The following is a 9374-nucleotide window of genomic DNA, read 5'->3' on the forward strand; positions in this document are numbered from 1 at the left end:
AGTAAAGCTTCTTTGTCCCTGCCGTCCGCTCCATAGGGAACCGAAGGACGTGCTCAGCGGGGCCCGTAAAAGATAACGTTAGCCTTTGGTCCACATGTCACTTAGTCATCTAGGGTTTCCCCTTCTTCTTCTTCTTCTTCCTCAAGTAAACTGCTCAAGGAGCACCATTGTAGATCTTGGTATCTCGGCAAATACAACCAAGCAAGAGTAGGAGTTTTACCTCAACAAGAGGGCTCCGAACCTGGGTAAATCGTGTGTGTGTTCTTGTGTTCGTGCGTGGTTCTCATCACGTCCTCCCTCCTCCGGATCCTCCTTCGTCCATCGGCCCCAACATAAGCCATCCTATGGCATCTGCCGTGACACCACCACGACACATGGCCTAGCCGAGGCAGGCCTCTGCCTCACGCCTCTCACCGGCAAGCCCGCACCTGGCTCGCGCCATATAGGCTACGAACGAGGAGGGAAAAGAACCAGCACAGGCCCGCTGGATCTTGACAGCGTCCGAGGAGTAAGAGAAGAATCCGCGCGGGCCCGCGCGATCTTGATGGCGTCTGCGGGCGCACGATCTTGACCACGGCAGATCCGGCTCGCCCCTCGAGCTCACCGCGGCGGAAGAGGAGAAGAATAGATTGCGGCCGCAGCGGAAGATAAGAAGAATCAATTCTCCTTATGGCGAAGCAGGTGGCGGCGATTCCCGATCCCGGGGAGGTAGGAGATGCAGCTTCGTAGGAAGAGACGGTCGCGCTCCTTCCTGGCCGGTTGTTTCGGGCGGCGGCGGAGATCTGATTGGGGGGCGGCGGATCCCGTTGCGATGAGTTCGTGTGGGAGAGACTGGAGGAGTCGAATGGGTAGGGGGTGGGGTTAGGTTTGGGTTGTTTTAATTGCAACGCCTTTGGTCCAACTCATAGATGGGCCTTTTTGAATCCCACGCGTTTGGTCCAACTTACAGATGCAGGCACGGGAAGGTCAGGATGGGACTAGTGGAACATGGACCAAGCCACCGTTGGTGTCCTACTGAATACGAACGAAATACGAGTTGGGCCGGTGGTGAATACATGCGGGTGGACCCAGTTTTCTGGATCTCCAGGCGTTAGTAGCGTCGAGGATAACGTGATGCCAGCAGCTCGGGTCCTGATAGGCATTTTTGCTTAGTCCCACCCTATCTTCTTTGTCCACATCTTTTGTCCACTCCCCTAAAACTAAGCACATGTGTTGCCTTCACAACAAATATTGCAAACTGAAGTCATATTTCTGTAAGAATCAAATTGCATCGACTGGCAGAGTTCCACACATATTTTAATTTGTAAAAAGTTCTTAGTCACGTTAAATAGAATTCTCTGTTTGTTTTTTTTTCTATGCGTCAAATTGATCTATTCGATCGCACTTTAGCTAGTTAGAACAATTCATTATGATTAGTGGGTTTGTTGTAAAGAAAACAACACTTTATGAGTGCTCCCCGCTTTGTTGCTCCAAAGGATGCAGATGTCTGCCACATTATAGGCTTGGTGTACGGAAACGCCTACCACTAAAAAGATAATTCGTATTTATGAGATAGTACACAAGACGTTAAACCTACGATTTAATTTCTAGTGGGTTGGGGTTACAAAGAGATGCGAGGAATCAAGGCTAAACTAATCATCTTACAAAAAAAGGAAAGGAAACATTGCCGTGCCGATTATGGTGGGGCCGGCAGAAAACAGTCATGCAAACTGATTTGATATCAAATGTTAGCGTGTTATGACTTACTACTATTATTTTATTGAAGAACATTTGTTCTTATATTTGCTTTTGTTGCAAGCGGGTGCATCTGCTCGGGTCGTTGACTAGTTAAATTGATCTAATTATTATGTCCATTGGTCGCGATACTGTAAAATTTATGGTCATGTTATCTTGAGTTGTTCATTGAATTTAATAAAAATGTAGTGGAATGGCCGAAGAAATAGCCCAAAAACATTCTCTTAATTCCATTTATTCCAACATATCTGACGCTCTTTATATATTCGTCTTATCTTTCTTGATCCCTCCATCGTCCTCTCCATAGAGCTACACTCCTTCCATCATCATTTCCATTGAATCATCAAAATTCCTTATCAACAAAAACCTCTGCACCTTCTTTGTTTACGAAATTCATACTACTCTGGCTAATTTTGATGGCACACAAATTAGTTGATGTCTAGATCTCACTCCAGATGACTTTTTAGGTCCATCGTTTTAGGGTTGGAAGACATCTGAAAATGCTGGTTGGTGTGATACATAATGGTACCGTCTACAGCTTGGGAAAAAACTAATTGCTAGCACTAATTCAGAGATGGCCGTTTACTTCTCGTTGCATATGGTTCATCTTGCTCATCAACCAGGCGATATGGTGCTACATCGCCCAGGGAGGGCAACTGTGTGTGATGCGTATCAACCGAAAGTAGGCGGTGATGTGCCAATCCTCCCTGTGCAATGAGGTTTTTCATCCATTTGCGATCATCTGTTCCGTAGCAGTGTAGGTTCTGTGGTGTTATTAGACGTGATAGTGCATTGTCAACTTCTATAGGTATTCCCAATGAGGTTATGCACTATAGTACAGTACAAATCAAGTTGAGGTCATTACACAATAAATGGTAAATGATTTGGAGAACTGAACAGAAAGCAAGTCTACATTTTACAAAAGGACTTGTAGGCTCGAAGCTATGAGACCGCCATCCCGTCGACTCTATAGAGAACATGAAGGGGGATGTGGAGCACCTTTATTTTGTATTGTGTGGTTTCATTAGTTCTTCTAAGTAACTAAGCAAATCTGAGGACTCATTTGGTTTGTAGGATTTTTAGAGGATTTGAAAGCTTAGGATTTCCTTATATGTAGCATTTGTTCCACAGGAATAGAGATACTAAATTCATAAAGATTATGTCCAAATTGACATAACTCCTAAAGACTCTTGGCATTGAGGCTCTGGAAAACTCCACAGGATGAAGTGCATGACATCCCAATCCTCTACTCTTCCTATTCCTAATTTCAAAATCTTATAAACCGAATAAGGCCCTAATTTTTTTGTTAATTGTTACTCTATCCTTTGCTAATCATTTCCTCTGAAATCTTATTTAAAATAATGAACTTATCAATCATTAATCGGTTGCCAAGGAGCAGCTAAACTGTGTTTGCATACAAGTGTCATGGAATGTGGATGCGCATGAATCTTATCAATCATTATTCGGTTGCCAAGGACCAGCTAAACTGGATAAAAATGTATTGTTTCAGGTGTCGAAGTAAATCCTCAGAAGCGCACACCCTCTACTTTTTTTACCAAATGCTGTGAATTCTTTTGGTTGAGCAGTTCTCAAAGGCTCAATGTACGTTGAAACGTACAAGTTCATTTCCTTTACGGCATCAAAACTACTACTATGCCAATATGTCATACGGAGTACCATACCCATTTATTCAAAGCGATCCTCTCCATTCATGATGATATCAATCTCCTGTACTCAGAAATGAACGCACCGACGCCTCTCCATCTCCCTACTTATATACTAATAAGGCTTTGCTAGATTGCAGAACCTTCTAAAGTTCAATTGATCAGCCATCAAACTATGCCATTCTCCCAATTTAGGGAGCTAGCAAGTTGTTCAGTGTAAGTGTGAGAGCTAAAAGGTTTTAAGTTAACAAGTATAACAGCATCCACCTACATTCCATCACTGTTATACTTAACACTTTAGAAGTGTTCAACATAACAAACGCTAGTTACCAATCTCTACAACATAACATCTCGCCCATGTGTCTCATCGCCTTCTCATACTCTACACAATCCAATACTGCTGCTCAAGATAGCAGTTCAGAAAAAGTGTACAGCATAACCTACTAAATCTAAATGATGCTAGTTGTCATCTCTACCAAATAACATCTCACCCATGCGTCTCACCGCCTTCTCATACTCAGCCTTCTGTAACTCATTGAACCTCGAGGTGTCAGACATCAACAGCTCCGAGTATTTATCGTAAAGTGTTGTTTCCTTCTTATCCTTTGCTTCCTGCTGCTTTAGTTTGGCGAATTCAAGCTTCTCTTTCGAGAGACGGAGCTGTACTTCTGACATCTTCTCACGATCCTTCGTAAGCATGATCTGAAGATCCACTGCACGTTTGATGTCTTCCTGCACTTCAGACGAACAAGGTACTGATTTGCCTTTGCGTTTACGTTTAAGCTTTGCCGCCTTGCAACTTTGTGTAGGTGTTTCACTTTGAGGAGCATTTCCCCTCACTGCCCTCCCATGTTCTTGCTTATTACAAACTTGTGGGCCTGTTTCCTTTTCAGGGATGTTTTCCCTAACTGTTGCTCTCCCATAGTCTAGTTCCTTGTAACCCTGTCCAAGTGTTCTGTTTTTGGCCACGTCTTCCCTCAATGCCCTCCCATGTTGAAATTCGCTGAGCTTCAAATTACCAGCCAACAGCTCGCTCCCGGGCTGAAATTTCATTGATCCACGCAGCATCAGCCATCAACAATTCTTGCTGATTTTTTGAAATGAAGGAGCTGTTGTCCGCTCTTTCTGTCTGCTCTAATTTGGACAGTTCAAGCTTTTGGTCTGAGTGCATAAGCTGAACACCTGTCATCTCTTCTCGATTCACCTGAAGTGTGTTATGAAGATCCACTGAGCATTGGATATCCTTTTCGACCTCTGACGAAGATGGCATCTTACCTTTACCTTCATGTATCTCCTTTGCTGTGGCACAACCTTGTTCATCCATCTCTTCAGGGTAATCTTCAGTATCTTCAGTGGACGACGTGTAGTCCCCAGACTCAGACAGCTTGGTAGTTTTGGAGGACAAAGACGAGATGTAAGCTTTCCACTTGGGTTGGTCCCAGACAGCTTTCCAGCAATGGTCAAAGGCAAAACAATGTTTCTCTTCCTCAAGGTATATTGCCCGTGCTTCCTCATTGAACATCACCCATGTTTTGTCCATCAGTTGCATATTGTCAGATAGGCTACTAGGATATTTTGCTTTGACCTGGCACCAGCAATCATCAAAGCAGGCAATCTTCTTGGTTATCTTATGCCAATGGCACTTCAAATGTTTTGCTTCCCTTCTACGATCTCTAGGGGTGGTGCTGTTGTATGCTGCCGCAACATTCTCCCAGTACATGTCATACTTCTTGATCTTGGAGCAATTCAACCAAGCGCTAATGTGTAGTTAGAGCACACAAATATTAGAAAAAACTTTGTAACTTTACAAGATCCTAATAGCACAAAAAGGAAAATGAATAGGCCAGCTTACCAATCTGATGTCCTCCTTCTCCGTCCATGCTAATCGCCTAGCAGTTCGCTCAGGTTCAGCACTGTCATCATTGTCTACATTATCAATGCCGTGTTCTTCTGGACAAGTTTCCACGTGTGGGGTACCTGAATCCGAGACTGACGTGGATCGCATAACCAAAGCAGGTTGCGGAGGCGGCAGCGGCGGTGGTAGAGAGTATGGTGCATATTGTGGTTGGACAACAACGTAGTGGACATTTGGTGGGTACAGGGGTTGCTGCGGGAATTGCTGGAAGGGGATATTCATGGCATACGGCGGTTGTGAAAATTGCATATGCTGAGGAAATTGTGGGTGGCAAAAATTAACATGACTGGGTGTTGATGTTGGCTCATTTGGACAATGCTTACGATTTAATGAACCACCAGGCGGACGTGGACTCATTGTAATAAGAGAAATTCTTGTATGAATTTGATGCGATCAAATGAGTGGGTTTTGCATGAGGAATGACGGTCTGAACCTACCCAAGGATATAAATTTCCAACGGCTGTTTCTTTTCTTGTCACTGAAGTTTCTTCCAATGCTATGCGTGGATGTAGCTTCAAACAGTCAGCAGCAATATTCAAACATGATCTCCCAGCACACCACCATAGTTTGGCAATCAGCACTGAGAGTAGTACTGTGTGTGTTGGAAGGTGTCACATACCTGGAAAATAATCAATTGTCAAACTGAGATGTCAAATTATGTAAAAAATGCACCATAGTAACAATATAGTACTTCAACGTTTTATTTTTTGGAGAATAATATTACTCCTTCCGGTCCATATTGCTTGTCGCAGCTTTGTCCAGCTAAGCTACACAATGAAACACGTCTAATACATGTGTATCTAGACAGAGCTGCGACAAGTAATATGGATCGGAGGGAGTAGTAGTTCACCAAATCCTCACAAGGTAACATCAAAAAATATGGTGCTATCTTCCAAATTAGTATACAGAAAACTGGATGAACCTAAACAAACAAACAAAAAACTAGGCTATAAATTTATTTTGGCACACCACAGACCTCAAGCATCACAACGAAAAAGAAGCAACCTATAGAACTAGAGCAGCAATAATAATGTATCTCAAACTTTACAGGCAGACAGAATCGCAGCAGTTGCCTAATTTATCTCAGCCTTCGAAGTAGCAGGGCTGCTAAGCAGGGAAGATGCATCATTTTCTTCAACGAATTTTGAAGTACCACAATTTCTCCGTGATAGATTAATCCAAGGAAATGGTTTGGTAGCAACTGCAGATCACCACATTAGTTTTGTAGTGCTAAAGTTTCTTGGTAGAGTTAATTAGTATCTGAACTTCTTTATCTTTTGTTGGTACTCCATCAACCCAACATAATGGTTCCTTCAGAGGGGACCAGTCAACCCTGTGTTCAGTCATTCCAAGTAGACCCCCAAGCCACCATCCTGCCATTTGAAGGCACTGCATTCATGGGCTCCGATCCTCCAGCTCTCATCTAGCGCCTCACAAGCCTCTCCCTTTCCTTCAATGGCCTCTTCTCACATAGCACTCATCCGTTGACATTTGGCGTATCCTCCTCCTCCTCTCATTCGTCGCCCCTCTCGGCAGTCTAATCGCTCCACCTGCCCAGATGATTCTACCGCGGCTCTCCCCACCATATGACCTCCATAGCAATGAATCAAACATCATCTACACATTGAAATACACGTCCATTTCTACCTCTAAAGATACGACTACCACGCCCCACAGCAAGTTCATGAGCATCCTGACAAGTGTCGGCAGTGATGCTCTTATCCGATCCTCTCGCTGCGCGCAATTTGAAATTGGTTGGTCGTTGGAACATTGTGGTTGCAAAGCTTGCAGAAGTAAAAGATAGATTGGAATGTTCTCATGACTAGGACTAGAAATATCGATTATGTGTTAGTACATTTGTGTTTGAAAGAACCAGGTGACGCAAAATCAGGTGAAAATGGTACTATGTGGATTGTACTCTGTATATCATGCTTGTTCTTTGCTTCTATGGTCATGCGAGGGCAGGCAGCAGAGATCCAGCTAGGCAATGATACTGCAAGGGTAGGCAGCGCCATGAGGGAGATCTGGGCAGTGCTTGTGTGAGGTTAGATGCTGGGTATGATTGGAAAACGACCAGGCACACAAAGGGGCAAAATATTTCTCACATATGGTTATTAGGTGAAAAAACAACGAAAAAGGGGCAAGGCTAACTGCTATTTACAGAATTCTAATAATACTTATGAGAATTGCAGAAAGTCTAGGTGCCAATAAAGTGCACCTGGAAATCCATTGCTAAAAAACTGAAGTGCTCGTCTTTGGGTGCTACCAAGCCATGTTTTTCTTAATCATATAGTAAAGATAATTCTACATGTCACGTTGACACATGTGGGAAAAAGTTCCAGAGTCAGATATGCAGGAACTTTAACATACGGATACAAGTCATAAACACAACTGAGACACGGTATTGCTAGGTAGAATATCAATAGCTTTGATAGTTTTTAGATCAAAATAGCTTTAATAGTTGTGGTAATGTTTTACAAATATGTTCCAAATCACCAGAATTCGAGATCAACTATTGTGACAACAACTTCTGCAAGGTTATTTTAGCCCTAATCCGGTGGAAGACAAATTTCACCTTGAATCGTACACCTAATTGGTTTCAGACATGGCACAATGAATCAGTTACTGCCAATCTCCCATTGCGATCCTGATACAAACTTCCCCAAATTCCTACCATCTGACGTATCCGATGCCTAATTGTGCAAAAAATCAACACGCAAACGCATGAAAGAAACGTTTCTTGGCCAATTCAACCTTGGAGAAAAATAAAGAGGAGGGCGGCGATGTACCGCGCAGGCAGCCGCAAGACGCGAAGGCCAATGTTTGGTTACTGTTACCGAACTTTAGGTGTCGCCGGAGTCGGAGAAGCAGGGCAGTGCAACCGATAGGAGGGAAGGCCAATGCCCACAACAGGCCGCCGCCGCCGCCGCCGTGGATCGAGGCCGGCGAGGGCGGCCGGTATAGGTCAAGGGTTTTGCTTCTTCCGTTTGGGTACGGGGAATTCGGTGGGTGGGTCTGTTTTTTTTTTGTTTAAGATGGGGCCGGGAATGGAAGTGGGATAGCGATTAGCAAAAGACTCTTTGCCAAATTATGCCTGGCCAACGGGCCCAAACTCGGCAAGACCAGCTCAGGCCCGGTTAGGGCCCTAAGCCCTTGTATAACGGGCTGTGTCGTGCCAGGCTGCCAGGCCCAAAACCTCGGTCAGGTCGGCCTGGGGCGATTTAGCTTGGCGGTCCGCGAGGAAATACACCGAAAAATGTAAAATGAAAGTAAAAGAGAAAAATTCTAAACGGGTGGTGTCGGGCCAGGCTGCCAGCTCACGGGCTCAAGGCCCAGGCAAGGCCGAAATCGGGTCACAGACCGGCATGGGCCCGTTTAACTTCATGCCACGCCGAGCCTAAGCCGGACCATGCCGTCGGTCTTTTTTAAAGGCCTGGCCCGTATGGCAAGTTATAGTCCAAACCCGAAGAAGTTCGTTCCTTTCTCTTCTGCGATATTTCTGGATAAAAACTCGCTAAAATTACATGGTGCGTCCAAAGCGAGTGCCTTTTGATCATAGGAATTACAAATGAAGCAATAGGAAAAATGTTGGAATAGAATGTCACCGCACAGTGAATCTTACATGACAGCAAACACGGGAACAGACAGCACACGTTGTTTAGTTGCAACATAGAAAAATGCATGAACTTTATATAGAAACTAGTGCACGACATGGTTGTCATACACACAAAGAAATTTTTCAAGAGGTCTAAGGGCCTCTTTAGATTGGTTCTCAAATGAATTTTGAAGGATCCTTATTGTTAGGATATTTTGCTACATTAGCTATTTGGATTCCTTTGGCATCAATTCCGTAGGGATCCCTTTTTTTTGGGGAATTCCATAGGAATCCTAATGTGAGTTGAAACCTCTCTTTTTTTCCTTTCTGGAAGGTCTATGCATCTTATCTCTACATCTCTCTAATCTCTATAATTCCCGTAAAATCACTATGTTCATTTCATGTGCACCATCCAAAAACACCACTTCCAAAATTTCCGCGTTTTTCAAATCTTGTAGGAATTCAA

General features: G+C 43.9%; 1 pseudogene; it reads right to left on the reverse strand.

Annotated features, from left to right (window-relative positions):
• Nucleotides 1-3621: 3621 nt before the first annotated feature.
• On the reverse strand, nucleotides 3622-8340 carry LOC100846150 (annotated as a pseudogene).
• Nucleotides 8341-9374: the final 1034 nt, after the last annotated feature.

The sequence above is a fragment of the Brachypodium distachyon genome, chromosome 4 (assembly GCF_000005505.3).
Source record: "Brachypodium distachyon strain Bd21 chromosome 4, Brachypodium_distachyon_v3.0, whole genome shotgun sequence".
NCBI lineage: Eukaryota > Viridiplantae > Streptophyta > Magnoliopsida > Poales > Poaceae > Brachypodium > Brachypodium distachyon.